The 17,699-nt window shown below is 38.5% G+C and overlaps 1 long non-coding RNA gene across 2 annotated transcripts; it reads left to right on the top strand.

Annotated features, from left to right (window-relative positions):
- The first annotated feature begins 1,480 nt into the window (after nt 1-1,480).
- On the top strand, nt 1,481-11,785 carry LOC125202585 (uncharacterized). 2 transcript variants are annotated; one of them, XR_007173122.2, is made up of 6 exons: nt 1,481-1,789; nt 9,571-9,745; nt 9,837-9,943; nt 10,030-10,294; nt 10,372-10,420; nt 11,295-11,785. It is a non-coding gene; the product is annotated as an uncharacterized LOC125202585 (long non-coding RNA). The 2 variants fall into 2 exon arrangements; XR_016135964.1 differs by having other exon boundaries at nt 9,837-10,294.
- The last annotated feature ends 5,914 nt before the right edge of the window (nt 11,786-17,699 follow it).

Below are 17,699 nucleotides of genomic sequence, written 5' to 3'. Positions count from 1 at the left end.
TATTAATTTTTAATTAGTTTGCAAATCTAACTTTAAGTATGAATTATTGAGACTTTTATGTTTTTTTAAAAAAAATTAATTTTTATATGTAAAAATTTGATTTTTATAACACTATATAGCTGTTAAATTTTGAAATAGGATAAAACGAAACTCACTACCAAGCAGGCATGTGGGTTCGCAACCACTTCCCATTGGTCGACAAAGGGGGGACGTGGATGAATAAACCCTTCCCCTCCATCACTTGTCCAAAGAGTATTTGAGGAAACAAATAGCTTGCAATGCATTCTTATCCCATCTTATCCCCGTAACCACCCAAATACCAAATGAATGATTAATAGCTAGTGCGGGACAGACTTGCAAGAATGGCCAAAGATCTATACACACCACTGCCGTATAATTGCAACACTTCTCTTAGATACAAGTGTGAGACCTTGGAAGTTGGACTTCTGGCAGGACAGTGGGTTATGCCCCTCCCCATTAGTGGACCACTACGATTGAACACCCTTCACAATATTGTTGGGTCGGGATGTGGGAGGCCCTTGGGGTTGGGGTAGGGGTGTCGAAACGGGTAGCGGGTATTGGGTACCCGCACACCCAACCCGATACCCGTCGAGTATTGGATACCCGCTACCCAACGGAAACGAGTAACGCGTCGGGATCGAGTAATCAAATTTTTAGTTTTCGGGTGTCGGGTATACCCGATATCCACTCGGGATACCCGATAATCCCAAAATATTACCCGATTTTAGTTTAGTATTTTATAATTTTTAATATAATATAATTTTAAAATTATCCCGGCCAATTAATTACTCAGATTTCAATATATAATTCTTTTTCTTTTGTCCTCTATTATGAGTAAAGCGTGTTTTTTAGCATACAAATACCAATATTATAGATACAGTAGCATATGTATTCTATTAATTTATAAATTAGCATATGCTACACACACATGCATAAAATATACAGACTACATTAGCATAAATATTACTTATTAAGTTATAGATGTTCAATGTCTAATAATTTGTGGACTTTTTTATGTTTATTAAAAATGCGTCAAAAAAATACTAACATTATTAATGAACAAGTTGATAATAATGCAAATAATAATAATAATAATAATAAATATTTTCAAAACAAAAGAAAATATATTTTCAAAAATGTGGTGAGCAACAACACTAACAAAATGTTGTGGGCTTCCATATGATGAATGCAATTTGATTTATATATATATTGGACTCAGGGGTTATTATTTGTGTGATATATATAGTGGATTACACAATGGCACGCCACTAATCAACCCCAATATGAGACAATGAACAAATTATAAAGTTAAAAAAAATATTTCTTGTATCATCAAACGATATATTGCATACATGTGATAGATATGATAGCTTTGTGACGGGGATTAATCATATGCTATTTTAAATATGCCAATATAATTAAAAGTACTATAAATATAAGAAAAAAATACTCCAGTGAGCCCTAATTCTCACACATCCCTCTCTTCCGCCGCCAGCTGTCTCTCTCAACCTAAGGAATTCACAGGATTTATAGAATTCCATTTCCACACAATTCTTTCTCAACTATCCCTGCATCCCATGGAAGAGGAGATGTCAAAGGAAGTACAAGTAGATCAACCTATTTTCTCAAGGATACATTTTAGTGGATTGACAGTTGGATTATCCTATCAATTTGTAATCCTTGTTTACTTATCGGGATGGGCAGCATTGGAAATATTACGTTTATCAAGTGAGACGGCAAACATCGGAAAGACAACTCTTGCCATAAGGTAATAATGTTCAATAAATCTCAAGACTGATGAAGTATGAATTTATTATTGCTCAATGTGTTGTTTACATGAATGAAACTTGATAGTTGTTAAAGTCATTTCATGAAACTTTTGTTTTATGAAATCTCAACAGGGGAGCTTTCCAAAGCTTATCTTCGTAAGTATGAAGATTGCTAGCTCGGATTTTAGTTTTAAAGTTGCAATCATCATTGAAATATAAAATGTTTCCTACTATAATTTTTGTTGATCATTCATCTTTAATGAGTTGAAGTCAGATTCCATAAACTCTCAACTTAGCTATAGTGTTTCTCGTAGCTTAATTAGCAATATTAGAGCATCCACTATAGGTAGACACTTTTTGGTGGACAACTTTTTTTTTTTTGTCCATAGCCACTTTTTATTTGTCTACAGCCACAAAAAAAAGTGTCTGCAACAACAGTGGACACTTTTTGGTGGACAAATTTCACTTTATTTTATTTGTTATATATTTTAATTCAATTACAATTAAAATTATCGGACTAAAAATAATTAGAAAACGAGATAATAATAAAATTAAAAAGTGTGATGAGACCAAATATTCGTTGTTTTAATGGATACCGGAAAATTACACAACAAACATTTTATAAAAAAAAACATATAAAAACAAATAAAAACACCGCCACCATCTACTCGGTGGCGGAGTCGGAATCCTCTGCCTCTTCTTCGTCGCCCACTCCCCCCGGCGCCGCCGCCCCTGCCCCCGCCGCCCCCGGCGTCGCCCCTGGACCAGTCAGCCCCAGATCCTCTCTGATCCTACACATGAGCTCATAGTATATCGTCTTGGTGATTGGGTCGGTGGCCGACTCGTAGAAACGGCGGTTATCTTGCAGTTGTTTCATCAAATGCACATTCAGGTTCTGTTCAAGATCACATGGGCCCCATGGTCCACGGACTGAGCTCCAGAAGGCGCCTGCGCGCTGCGCGATCCAGACCCGGGCGCTGAGTAGCGGGAGGAACCTGCAGACATTCGGGCGCTGCGGATACTGACCTTCTGCCCCGGAGGGCGTGAACGCCTAGTGTGTGTCAGAGGGCTCCTCCGTTTGGGCGTCGTTGAGGTTGATTGAGTGTCTGTCGCTGCTGCTGTTGTAGTTCCCGGCTCTGTTGCATCTATTGCGCTTCGCCCAATGACTTTCAGTCTCCTCTGCACAGATGGACTTGAATTTCAGGCAGTTCTCGAGAACGAGAAACTCCTCCCACTGGGTGAACTTAGGCTTATATAGCGCGTTGTATTGGGACACAAACAGAGCCTTCACGTCGGCTTCGTTGCGGCCACTCTCAGCGTTGATAAGGCTGTTTCCGTAGATGCCCGCGAACTTCCTGGTGGGTGTCAGAATCCTCCCAAACTTTTTCCGGATCTGTTCCGCGTCACGCGGTTTGGCGCCTCTCGGCTTGAACTCATTGTAGGTTAACAAAACGCGCTTCCAAAAGCCAATCTCGGTCTGATCGGTGCCAACACAGGGGTTTGATGTGACGGCATCCCATGCCCTCGCCACAGCAATCGACTCGTCTTTGGTGTAGTGCCCACCCCGACTTGTTACCGCCGACTCATTACCGCCGCTGCCGCTGCCATCCCCGTCGCCGTCGCCACCGGCCCGTCCCCCACCGCCGTCGCCGCCGCCTCTCCCCCCACCGCCGTCGCCGCAGGCCCTCCCCCCACCACCGTTGCCGCCGCCTCTCCCACCACCGCCGTCGCCGGAAGATCTCGTCGGCGGGGTCTCCGGTAGGCCCGGACTCATCAGCCCCATCATCTGCTCCAGTGTGAACCTATCGAAATCAGACAAAGGAGTCTGGGTGCGCTGGAAAGAGTGAGAAGGGGTATCTGGCCGCGGATGGTTGGGCGAGTCCATAGTGGGTCGATAATCTCCAATTGCCGAACAACCCAAATTCCTCTGATGAGAAGATTGACCCCGATATTGGCTTTTGTTGCCACGGTGGGGATGTCGGTGACCACGACTGGAATGGCGGGGGACTGGGACTCGATCCCCACAGCTGAGATGGCTGGGAAGAAGGATAGTATCCGTATCCCGATTCTTCCCTGCCGGGTGAATCTTCGTCTCTCCCGTGCATTTGGTATAAAATTTAGGGTTGTGAAATTGGGGGTGGAGTGAAAATGGGTGTGGAGTGAAAAACAAATTGGTGGGGTATTTAAATAAGCCAAAAAAAATAATTACAAATTCGAATTAAAAAAAAAAAAATTTCAGAGCTGGCGACCGCCGCGCGGTTTCGCCGCGCAATAGATAGGCGCGGCGGCCGCCGCGCTTCTCTCTCCTCCGGCCCGTCCTCGCCGCAATCGCGGCGAATGTCCGTCCACCCCAACAAATTCGTCCGCCCCCGGGGCGGACGCCTCCTCCGCTATAGCCCGCCGCGGCGTAGCCTCGAACGGGGCGGCCGGCGCGCCGCCCCTATAGTGGATGCTCTTACATCTTAATTTCGTACCACCCTTTACTGTACTTGCCCATTCTACTTTTCCTGACCAAACAAAATTAAGATATGCCATAACTGAAATTATTGTGGGATTCAAAATATACGTAGTAGCCTTCATTTATAACATTTTTTTTGTTTGGACTTTTTTTATACTACCCCTGTATCCCACTAATTGGCAACGTTTGACTGGGTATGGGTTTTAAGAAATGTAGTGAAAAGTGAGTGGAAAAAGTTGGTGAAATGTGAGTCCTACTTTTATATTAAAAAATGTGAGAGTAATGAGTTAGTGGAATGTGAGGTTTATTACCAAAAGTAGTAAAAAGTACGAGTGTCAATTATTTAGGGTCAAACGAAAAAGGAAATTGGTGTTAATAAATGGGAAAAAGAGATAGTATTACAAAATAGGGAAACAAGCCAGAGCATCTCATGTCTATAAGAAACACGCGAGAGTGTGAGGCGTCTCGCTATACGCGAGAGTGAGGTGCGTGTTTCTTATACATGCGAGATGCTCATGCGTCACTACCCTAAATATTCCAGTTGCCGCTATTCCTTCCCTTGTGTGACTGTTCCTCCATTTTGTTTTAGTTTTCCAGGTAAAGTTGATGATAACCCATTCCCATTTTAAGTGTTACTCCCTCCGTCCCAAGGAAGATGACCCCTTCCTTGGGCGGCATGACATTTTATGCAGTTTTATTTTGTGTGTTGAGTGGAGAGTAAAGTAAGAGAGAAAAAAGTAAGAGATAATAAAGTAGAGATAAAGAGGTTTCCATTTTAAATAATGGGTCATCTTGGTTGGGATAAACCAAAAAGGAAAATGGGTCATCTTTAATTGGACGGAAGGAGTATTAGTTAATATTTGACCCTTAAAATTTCAATTATTATGGCTATTTTGCGTATAACTTTGTTGAATATAGAGATTTAGGGGTTGAATATGGATGGATTTATAATTGTTGGCTATTCAATTAGGTTAAGATTTATGGTTGAAAGTTTTTGACATTTGCTCACGATATATTTAATTTCGTTTAATTATGGTTTTTTCATTGAATATAGGTTTTGAGTCTTAAATATTGATTTTGTTGAATATAAATTTTTATAGATTAATTTTTGGCAAGCTCGGTGTGGCTGCACTAGGAAACAGCCGCTGGCTTTTTGAAAAGGCGGTTACTTCAGTTACTCAAAGAACTGAGCAGTTAGAGTAGCTCTTGTATAAGAGTGTGTATGTGAGGTCAAGAGAGTGAGTTAGTCGGTTCATAGTGACTGAAGATCAATAAATTCCTTTAATATTTTTGCAAAAAAGATTTCTTCCTTTCATTCTTTTGGTTTTGCTTCTTTGATTGGTCGATTATTCAATAAGGATGATCGATAAAACTTGAGATACCGGTGGCTATATGTTTTTTAAAAGGAATATTCTTCCTTAAAGACTAAGCATCAATATAATATCTTTTTTCATCACACATTGATTGTGATGTTCAAAAGAAAAAAGAAATTTGACATGTCTGAACATGATTTGGTAAGACATATTCAACAACTTCTTAAATAACTTCATAAATATTTTTTCATGTAACTTTTTTTTCATGTGGAACAGATAATATGATGAAACATTCAAAATTTATTGATATTAGTTACAATATTGCGGAAAGATATGTTCCATCTGGACCTCAAAGAGAAGAAATTGGACAAGTTGGCAGATGTAGTTCAGCAATCTATAGTCAATTTTATAATAGGGCTACAACTGACAACAAGAACGACTGCCTATCTATATGATCCGCCAAATGGATTGCTTGCCAAAAATGTGTAAGCTGAATAGATCTTTGCTACTGATTCAGTTTGTTAGTTTAAACTCCCTCCATCCCATTATATGTGATACATCCACAGGTATTTAGGTAGTGGTGTTTAGTGGTTAAATGAATCGATAATAGAGTAGGAGTGAGAAAAAAAGTAGAAAGAAAAAGTAGGAGTGAGAAAAAAAGTACTCCCTCCGTCCCAAGGAAGATGACCCCTTCCTTGTGCGGTACGGGATTTTATGCAACCTTAGAGAGTAAACTAAGAGAGGGAATATAGTAAAGATAAAAGGCGTTTCCATCTTTAGTGATGTACAATCTTGATTGAGACAAACCAAAAAAGAAAGTCGGTCATCAGTGAATCAGTGGGATGGAGGGAGTTAGAGAGATAGAATATTGTTAGGAAATGTGTCACTTATAGTGGAACGGCCTAAAAAGGAATATGTCCCACTTATAATGGGATGGAGTGAGTATATTTCAGTATTAATCTCTATTTTTCAGCTAAAGATGTTAATGTCAATCGGTAGCAATGTTATGGATGGCGTATGGCGGCTTACGGCGGTAAGCCAAAAAACCGCCACAGGGATATGGCGTAGCGCTATAGCGGGATATGGCGGTCGATAAATTAATTAATAAAATATTACTAATATATGTATAGATAAATTCAAAAAAATAAAAAATACTGAAACAGTTAATAAAGCATAAAGTCATAAGCAATTATATATTATGCCTATAATAATAAGTCTTAGTTCAACAATTAAAATATAAAGTCATCATCATAATGAGGTAGAAGTTTCTTTTCTTTTCTAGATATGGATGTGGTTCTTTAGGCTTTCCTAGAACTTGATGAGGTAGAAGTTTCTTTTATTTTCTTAGACCTAGACCTAGACCTAGTATAAGTGTTAGGCTCTCCAATGTTTGACGACTTGACACGGTATCCCAATCAAGTGAATCTCCATCAAAAACCATATCATTGCCTTCACCTTCACCTAGTATAAGTGTTAGGTTCTTTGGGAGAGAAGGCACAGCTAGTGTTTTTTGGGAGGGAATCTGATAAGAACAAAAACCCTAATATTTTACTAATTGGGTCGGGTTTGGGCTGGGTTTAAGGGTAAAATAAATTTGGGCCGAGGATTTGGGGCAACCCAACCAAAAATGACGCCATATCTGCCATGGCGCCTCTTTCGTGGCGGCAAATGGCAGTCGCCATTAAAAAGTTCCATGGCAGCATATCAGTATGGCGTTTTTCTTGAAACCCGCCATGCAATGGCGCCACGGCGGCGCCATAGCTGATATTTAATAACATTTATCGGTAGTGGTAGTTGTTCCTATGTCAACAACACTAAATTTAAATAAATTGATGATATTACACTACAAAAAAACGGTGTTTGTCTAGCACATATTTCCGAGCACCAATATGATTGATTCCGTGTGTGAAACTGTAATTATTTGGTCGATTCCTTTCAAAGCATGAGTTTCGATGTTGAAGCATAGAGCTCAATTTTATTCATGAGCTTGATGTAATGTAGCTTCACTTGAGTCATCACTCTTTGTAACTTTTGACCTTAATAGGAATGCTACTGTCTTTGTGAATTTTTTCTCTATTACATTTTTTAGCTTGTGTGAAACTGTGTAATTATTGCTCTGGATTTTGTGAATTTGGTCGATTCCGTGTGAAACTGTAGTTGTTGTTGTGGCTTTTGATCTATGTCATGAGGTATTGAGGTTGTGTTTTTTGGTGGGATTTTGCTTCTCCCACGGTGTCTGATGTGCCAATTCCTTTTCCTTGTCTTTGATCTATGTCATGTAGCACCTATACTTAATGGGGATTCCTCAAAACTATAGAGAGAGAGGTCACCTTTGAAAAGCATGTTGTTTTACTCTTGGATGGCCTTCTCCTGAACAATGTTATTAAATATCAGCTATGGCATCGCCGTGGCGCCATTGCATGGCGGGTTTCAAGAAAAACGCCATACTGATATGCTGCCATGGAACTTTTTAATGGCGACTGCCATTTGCCGCCACGAATGAGGCGCCATGGCGGTGCCATGGCAGATATGGCGTCATTTTTGGTTGGGTTGCCCCAAATCCTCGGCCCAATTAGCAAATAAGATGGCCCAAATTTATTTTACCCTTAAACCCGGCCCAAACCCGACCCAATTAGTAAAAAAATAGGGTTTTTGTTCTTATCAGATTCCCTCCCAAAAAACACTAGTTGCGCCTTCTCTCCCAAAGAACCTAACACTTATACTAGGTGAAGGTGAAGGCAATGATATGGTTTTTGATGGAGATTCACTTGATTGGGATACCGTGTACGAGTCGTCGGACATTGGAGAGCCTAACACTTATACTAGGTCTAGGTCTAGGTCTGAGAAAAGAAAAGAAACTTCTACGTCATCAAGTTCTAGGAAAGCCTCAAGAACCACATCCATATCTAGAAAAGAAAAGAAACTTCTACCTCATTATGATGATGACTTTATATTTTAATTGTTGAATTAAGACTTATTATTATAGGCATAATATATAATTGCTTATGACTTTATGCTTTATTAACTGTTTCAGTAGTTGATATTTACATTTTTTATTATTTTTTAATTTTTTGAATTTATCTATGCATATATTACTAATATTTTATTAATTAATTTATCGACCGCCATATCCCGCTATAGCGCTACGCCATATCCTGTGGCGGTTTTTTGGCTTACCGACGTAAGCCGCCATATGCCATCCATAACATTGCTCCTGAAATTATTCAGTGAAAAGAAACATCAGGAGAAGATGATATTATGTAAAATGATGAAGTGAAACCATTCGGATGTTCTTAAGAGAACTGTCAAGTTGCTGCTCCATGTTCTGCAGATCTTTCACGCTCATCGAGTCCAGATCTTTAGCTCGTGTTTATTTTGTTGAAATAGCAAGAAAATGTAGGTGACTGGTAATAGATATATATATCCTAAATGTACCATTTCTCATTTGCAAAATGCACGTTTCTGCAAATGAATGAAGATGTTTTGGTGTTATTTGATTCTTTTTTCTTTCTCTAATTATAGTTACATTTGATATCCATATATGTACTTACTTTCCTTTCAAAGCAAAATCCAATAGATAAAATATCAATATTTCTTGTATTATGAATTTGTTTGAGCTCTAAGTTTCAGGTGCTTTGCACAATGGGATCATCAGATAGTAGCTTCAATAACCTGCTTCATCCTAGAGCTTTCGTCGCGTTTAGATAATGGACTATCTCATAATCATGGTTGATTTTCCATTAATCAAAACTTGCTATTGCTGCTGATTGATGCCATCATCTGCTTGAATTTTTTTTTTTCTGATTTTGATGCTCAGTTTGTGTCGAATCCTCTGTTTTCCGACTTGATGATGCGAAGAGATAATAAGTGATTGTTGTATTCCTCAGCAAGAAAATGACAGTAATGTTTGGGTGATATATGTGATGTCAACATTACTATATTGTTTTTCTTTCTTCATGGCTACTAAAGAGTACTAATCACATGCTCCTTTCTGCCTTTTCTGTGGTAGTTATTTAATTGTAGAAATGAGAGGGTCATCATTGGGACGCTCAACTACACACTCCGATGGCTCACCACCACTTGGTCCTTTAAAGTTGTTGGACGAGAACAGTGAGGAAGAGTATTCAACAGCCCCTAACGTTGAAGGGGAAGGTAGAGATGCAGCTACTAATAATGCAAAAAAAGTAAGAGGCCGCATATAATTTTATGCACTCATTATATTATTTTAAGTTACTAATTGTATATTAATCTGTATTTTGTGTCCAACTGGTGTAGTGGCCAACATAAGCAATAAGTCTTCCAAGCACATAGTTGACCAGGGAGGACACTGCCAAACAACACTTTCAGATCAATATATTGAACATTATTGGAAAGAATTTCAGGTCAAATTGTGAATTTTATATTTATAACTCAATTATCATAAATTATTTAATACTTTATTAATTTGAGAAAGATGCAAATTGTGAAGCTTATGATCAAGTGCTATGCAAGGAAGCTTTTCGTAATCAGTGCAAAGCTAGATACGGCGATTCCATGGATTATAAAAAAAACAATGAAGAAATCGGCCTACTTCACGGATGCCCAGTGGACGACATACACCAATGCCTGGAAGCTTCCTGAGAATATCAAGGTTTCTGATAGGTGCCTCGAAAAATCGAAGACAAGGGCGGGAGACGGCCTTTGGAACACATTGTAATGGTTGTATTCCATTTGAAGAGAGAGTTGAAAAAATGGTAAAATTTATATTTTTCTAGTTTAATTTGTTTACTTTTTTAATTATTTTTTAAATCCTTTTTAATGTTGTTTGTAGAACAAAAAATTCACAAGGGATGGTTTCGCAAAATGCCACTCAGATTAATGTAAGTGTTATCTTAATTTGACTAATTTTGGGCTTTTGATCCCTATTTGGTATTTGAGAACAAAGAAAGATAATGTGCATAGGCTTGAAACCTATCATTTAGATGGCTCCATTCTGTAGCTTCTCTTCCTTTTATATGCATGCTAGTGCTATTAATAAACTTAAGGGTCATGTTCTGCTTTCCTAATTATTCTTCGTATTGTTTTGGTTAGTTCATACTGTCCAAACCCCACTGCATTAGAAGATGTATGATCTCACAATTATCAAGCAACAAAGAGTAAAGAGTAAAAGTGTATGACAGAGAAAGGGAGAGATATAATTGGGGGGGGGGTTCTCATTGTACTAACTATACTTCTCAAATTTCAATGTTTTAATATATGAATGCTACCCTTCACCCCTCTTCCCTGCAATTCTGAGTGCTTGATGAGCATTTTCATATTAGATTACTTATGATTTTCATAGTGCTTTCTGAGCATTTTCACATTATATTACTTATGATTTTGCAAGTACATGTGCTAAAATATGGATGTTTAGGTCAATGTAGTTGGTTCTAAATTTGCAGTTAGATATGTTACAGTGTTTCAGAAAATAAGTGAACTTTGATTGGAAATGAAAGTTGAAACACATAATATGGCCTTTAATTTATTCTTGAACTGGAACAGAAGCATAGATGTGCTTGTGTTTGTGTTGTCACTTTGGGGTGGAAGATGATGACGACGACTCTACTTGACTATCATCGCATTTAACTTTCTTGATTAGTTGAGCTTTGCCGTTGTGGTTCACAACCAGCATGTTGCATCGGATCTTCTTGACTATCATCGCATTTAACTTCCCTGCAATGTTTTAGCATCTAATTTTTGTTTGCTTGTTGGAAGGATGATATTGTGAGAAGGGCTGAAGAATTAAGAGCCGAAGGGATAGACGATCCGGATTTAGATGCCATCTTCTTGAGCTTCATGGGAAGGTGAACAAGAGAAAGCAGATTCCAGGTGTAGGAAGTGTAACAAAATTATACTTCCCATCAGCTACTTCAGCATATGCATCTAGGCGTTTGACCGGCAGTGACCCTAGGAAGATGGACGAGCTCTATGAGCATAGACTTCAAGAAGAGCAGGAGCGAATGGAAGCCCGGTTTGAAGAGAGAGTTAAAAAGATAGAAGAAGCGTCGGAGAAGAAAATGGAATTGATGAAGGAACATATGCAAGAACACATTAAGACCTTATTTACTGAAAAATTTGGGTGAACTATATAGATATAGATATAGATTAATTTTGAACTCATGACCTTGTGAAACAATTTAATCCGTGATTTTGTGAAACAATTTAATTCTCGCAATCCATTTGGCATTTTAATTTTGTTTATTTCATTCATATTTTTAATTTAATGCCATTTTAATTTCATTGAATTAACAATTTAAAATCAAGCTGAAGTAATGATACAAAAAAATAATGAAAAATATGAAAAAATCATAGAATTCCGAGCACTTGTGTGCTTGGAATATTACATTGCTGAAATGTCCTTCCCTAGTACAGCCAAATTGTGCTAGCAGTCTTAAAGCGAATAACTCACACAGGTGCTAGGAAGAGAATGGAGGTGATAGTGCATTGCATTTCCGAGTAATTCTTGTGCTCGGCCATTATACAAAGGAGTTGACCATGTTTGCGAGCACCTGAAATGTGCTTGGAAAAAATGGAGTATTGCTCAGAGACGTGCTCAGAAATAATTCCGATAGAGCAAATGGCCAACACCCTAATGTGCTCGGAAAACCTTATTTTTCCTAGCACTATGGAGGTTTTCCTAGCATTTTGGTGCTAGCTAATTGTGTAGTGTTAATCGAATGGTTTATGATATTTTCTACTACAGTTTATATTGACAAAAGATTTATTTTATAACGAATGCGTATGATGATATAATTTCCAATAGTTATTATTGTTTTATTCACATGATAAGGGAGTTAATCGATATAAGAAACATATAAAATGTAAGCTATTCGCAATCAATTGACATATTATAAGTACTTATTGACACTGAATCTGCAAAGTCGACATTACTGAAATAAATCTTGAAATTTAAAAGCACAACTATTTCCCCTTGAGTTTCTCTTAATTTTAACACAATTTCCGGAATCGTAATTCACCATTTCATGACACTTTCTGTAACGAGTAAGAGGTTTATTTGTCGCTGCAATTGCCTCCTCTTTGCTCGACTAAGTCCTGCTGCCGGAGGTACTTCAAAGTCCCTTGGTCTTAACCACATCTGGAGGATGAGCAACTATAATTTGAGGTGGAGCAGCACCATATACATTCTCGATCCTCTGGTTTTATCAATAGACGACAATCCAGTATTAACGCCACCAAAATGATTTTCACCAAGATCATCCAAGCTCACCTTCACATCCGTCGTGGCATACTCGACCGCCAGACCAACAGCCAGTCGCAGTGCCTCCGCAGTGTTGTACACTTCCGCCGTCCATCACACAGCCGCCACTGGGCGTCAAGCCCGAGCCCTTACTGCGCCTTCGCTTTGACGGCTACAATGCTCAAGATTGGATTCATAAAATCCAACACTACTACAATGATCAGTACATGCCGCTCCATGACCGTTTATACCTAACCCAATACTTGTTTGATCATCCGGCATCGGAGTGGAGAGAGTACTGGGAGGAAACCAATAAAGGCAAAGGTTGGGACGAATTTTTAATTGATGTCAGACAACGATTTGAGCCCGATTCACATGATGAGTACGTAGGGCGTCAACCAGCCCTACACCAAACCTGCCAGACCGTGGCCGTCGTGCAAGGAGCCTCCCCTCGACCAGCCAGGACATCCACAACACAATGTCGCCGGTGCAGGTGCAGGATATTATCTGCACAGGGCCACCACCGCCGCTCATGGATCAAGAGAGTTTTGAGGCAAATAGCAGGGATTCCTCACCTCAAGCAAGAGATTTTGTTCCCAATATTGTAGTGGAGTCAGAAAATATTGTTTTAAAGGCTGAAGATGTATTTTCAATGGCCCATTTGATTCTGGACCTATCATTGCTATGGAGGAAATAAAGGACGTCAGATTACAGGGTGTGGGACGACCTATTCAAGGGTTTTCGGGTGATGCAGCGGGTCTCCTTGATCCATACTACAATGACCGTAGCATTCCGCGGCAAGAAGGGCTCCCAAACCAAGCCGTACCTAATAGTCTCCGGATTTTTGTTGTGAACGAGGATCTTGCCATTACAAATTCTTCTCAGGTGGAGATATGTCTGCATTGGCTCTCCAAGATAGATGATGGTGTGTTGGATCTTTATTATAAAGGGTTTAAAGAGCCGGTTACTAGTTGTACTTCATTTGAGTTACAGTAGGATGAGAAAGCTGCTATCATTGTTGCTACAAATTCTAAGGAACGTGAGGGAAGGGTCCTTACTAGTGCTACAAAGCTGCTATCATTGGTGCTACATATCACTTTGGTGTGTTGTCTTGGATTATTCTAGCTTTGGATTCTCATACACAAATATTTGCTTCAGCCTTCACAATGGAGTTCATTAAGAAACATATAAAGGGGACTGTTTTTTCCATCAAGGCTTATGGCTGATTTTTCTGGAAAACAAGTTGGTGAAGTGCACTCCGCCCCGGTCGAGCAATGGGCTGATCCAGCAAATAAAGGTGTCACACTATTTTGATTATCAAATTTAGGCAACATCTACGGTGCTTGATGGTATATCCGATAGAAAGGTGATTTATTCATTATATGCCACCTTGAGGACAAGGTGGTTTTAATCCCACCTCGATCTACTATAATTCTATAGTATTTTGATTCATTGAGAAATAAAGTTAATTACTTGTTCTCATTCTCGGTTCTGGCGGAAATCGCCCCTAGCACCTAAACTAAGGTTTATCTTTCTTTTATTCTCGTTACAAACCTGAGTGCTCAATCCCGATAGAACAGGGTTCTATCAGATAACATCTTACCAGTCAGGATAGTATAGTCCCCTTTCAGTTTAGCGTCTAGATAAAACTCAACCCAAGCGTGGTAGCAAACCAACCTTCCAGAATGTCATCTCAATCATATCTCGCATACATCTATTTATGTGGGATTTGACCCTTTACTTCATTATACTAGCCAGAAGTGTGTTGAGGTTTTTATAACAGGTTTTAGGTTTTCGTGCCAACGACACGATTAGGTCTGGTTTCCAGTTGATTACACGACCCTGCACAAACCTCTGCAGCACAAACCTGTTCTTTCAAGCGTCGATTATGAGCTGAACTAAAATGAAGAAAAAATACAAAATCAACCGATAAAATGCCAAATCTGATTGGGCATCGATTCACCAAATTAAATTTGAAATCGATCAGATCAACGTGAAATCAGAAAATACAATCAAGTAACACGCAAATCGATCAACCTGAAATCGATTAAATCAACTTGAAATCGATTAACTAAACCTGAAATCGACAAATACAATCAAAAGCAGCATGCGTGATCGTCCAATGTTAGGAGATTTGCTCAGAATTGTGATCTTTAAACTGGAAACATAGAACGCAACAGAAATTGGTCGTCCAATTGCAACAGATTTGCTCAGAATTACAATTGCGGAAATATTAACTAAATTGATTATGAAATTAAGGTAGTTTTCGGATTGAATTAGGAAATATTTGATCATGAATAGCAGAGTAGATTTGGTGGAGGAGAAAATCACATATGGAGAGAAAGATCGCACGCTTCATGCAATAATGTGTTAAATGACAATTCTGCCCTTTTATTAATTAAAAAAAATTAAAATATAAAATTCATGTGGCAAAATCTGGACCACCGGATTCTAGAAACTAATGGAGTAGGATTAGTTGTAGTTATCCATTGTCAATTGATCACATCCATATATTCATCTAGTAATTTAATGCATAAATTGTACTCCGTTTGTTCCCTCATAGTTGAGGCGGAACCTTTTTGGCACAGATTTTAAGAAAGGAATGTTGGAGTAGGATTAGGATCAGTTGAGGTTATCAATTGTCAATTGATCACATCCCTATATTCATTTAGCAATTTATTGGATAAATTGTACTCCCTTCGTTCCCTCATAATTGAGGCGGAACCTTTTTTGGTACGGAGTTTAAGAAATGAATGTTTGTGTGTTAAGTAGATATGATAGAAAAAGTAAACACTAAGGAGTAGGATTAGTTTTAGTTATCAATTGTCAATTGATCACATCCCCACATTCATCTAGTAATTTAATGGATAAATTCCTTCGTTCTCTCATAGTTGAGGCGGAACTTTTTGACACAAAGTTTTAAGAAAGGAATGTTTGTGTGTTAAGTAGATAGATAAAAAAAAGTAAAGATAATAAAGTAGAAAGTGAATAAAGTACAAAGAATAAAGTAAAAGAGAGTAAAGTATTACTACCATATGTAGAAATGACTCAACTAAGAGGGAACTTCCCTTTACGGAAAAATGACTCATCTATGAGGAGACGGAGGGAGTAGTAGTTTGTTTGGATGTCGTATGTGGGTCGAGAATTGCCGGAAATGTGCCACAGCATAAACAACACTTGGAGAACATTGTTGTGCGACAGCTTGGAGGGACACCGTTCATTCCTGAAATGCGTGATTGGGGTTTTGACACTTGGCATTTTAAAACAAACTGATGAGGGAAATCGAAGAAGAATTGGACAACTGAGAATAGTGCGTATATTCAACAATGGGAGACAAGGTTGAATATTGTGTCTAACCACTACTTGGAACCTCTCCCAGAGAATGTCCCGAATTCAAAACTAGAATGTTCATTCCTCCAAGATGTCCCAATATGAAGGATGAATAATGCTTAAGATTATGGGGGAAATTGAATTTTTTTTTCGCCTGAGATGTGAAGTTATTTAATATGAGTATGCAGATGTGTAGTAATCTTAGTCTGGATTGAAGTTTTTGCTTTGAAAATGGTTTTGAGTGTTCATTATGTGTTTACTTTTTACACAGGGTTTATTGGGCTGCATTACCGAGCAACTCTACAAGGTAAACCCCTCAACTGGAATCAAAATTTGCCACTCCCTCCATCCCACCGAAGATAACTCACTTTCCTTTTTTAGTTTGTTCCACCTAAGATGACTCATTACTAAAAATAAAAAGCCTATCTCTACTTCATTCACTCTCTCTATTCTCTCCACCTAACACACAAAATAAAACTGCATAAAATCCTATGCCGCCTAAGGAAGGGTTCATCTTCCTTGGGACGGAGGGGTTACTTCACATTGCTACATGGTAAGTTTTAGCTGCAATCACATGCATCTACTAGTTTATTATATGATCCCATTCTTGTATGTGTTATTGGAACTTATTATTGCCATCATATACAAAGAAACCTTTCTCTGGTAATTAATAGTAGCTGAGAAAGTTAATGGTAAAATGGGCCAAGTGTAAATTGGATTCCATTGTAAAAAATTTTAGTAATAGAAAGACCAAGAATTGTAGGAGCAACAGAGCAAGGGCAATAGGAAATTGAGTATTTCTGATTGATGTCTTAGCAATGTGCTTCAGCAAACAAATACTACACCACTGAGGATTAGCATTTACTTCTCATACTAAAATGAGTATCAACTAGATTCACTTTGTACTATTATATGCAATGGACAGCAGTAATATATCAAACTAATGTCTCCTACATCAATAATTTCTGATGATCAGATTTCATGGTAAGTCAGAGATGATGGCCATGCTATTGATTATAAGATGTCCTTGATTGTCCATTTGCTTTTGAAGTCAATAGGAATGCAGACTCTGACTATGGAAAATCTGTAGTTTTAGTTTGATTGGACACTGAAATAGATAGGAATGCAAAAGCTTCAAACAAATCCTTTCATGTCATAATCAAAGGCTTGATAATTGATGTCAGTATTATGGAGAAAACTTAGAAGATAGTCTAGAGATTACCCTTGCTTCTTGTTTGAATATTCTGTTGGGGCAAAGTATGGACGCAAAAGTTTGCTTCGAGTATTATTTTGACAAACACGCTGTTGAATATTTATTTTGTAGAAACGGGAGGATCATTCATACGACATTCAACTACACCCTCCGATGACTCTTCGCTACCCAGTGATCTAGAATTGTTGATTGAGGGATTTTCACCTGATAATGTAGAAGGAGAACATTCAGCAACAAATAACACTGAAGGGGAAGGGGAAGATGCTACTAATAATCAAACGAACGAGTCAAACGCGGATGTAGCTTTGGAGGGTGCAATAGACCACAAAATCATACTCCCCCTTCTCCTAAAAATAGGAACTTTTGAAACAACACAAGT

Source organism: Salvia hispanica, chromosome 2, assembly GCF_029641045.1.
Source record: "Salvia hispanica isolate PSC_SH4W2 chromosome 2, Shi_PSC_v1, whole genome shotgun sequence".
Classification (NCBI taxonomy): Eukaryota; Viridiplantae; Streptophyta; class Magnoliopsida; order Lamiales; family Lamiaceae; genus Salvia; species Salvia hispanica.
The sequence above is the reverse complement of the archived record's forward strand: the minus strand, read 5'-3'. Positions and strand labels throughout refer to the sequence as shown.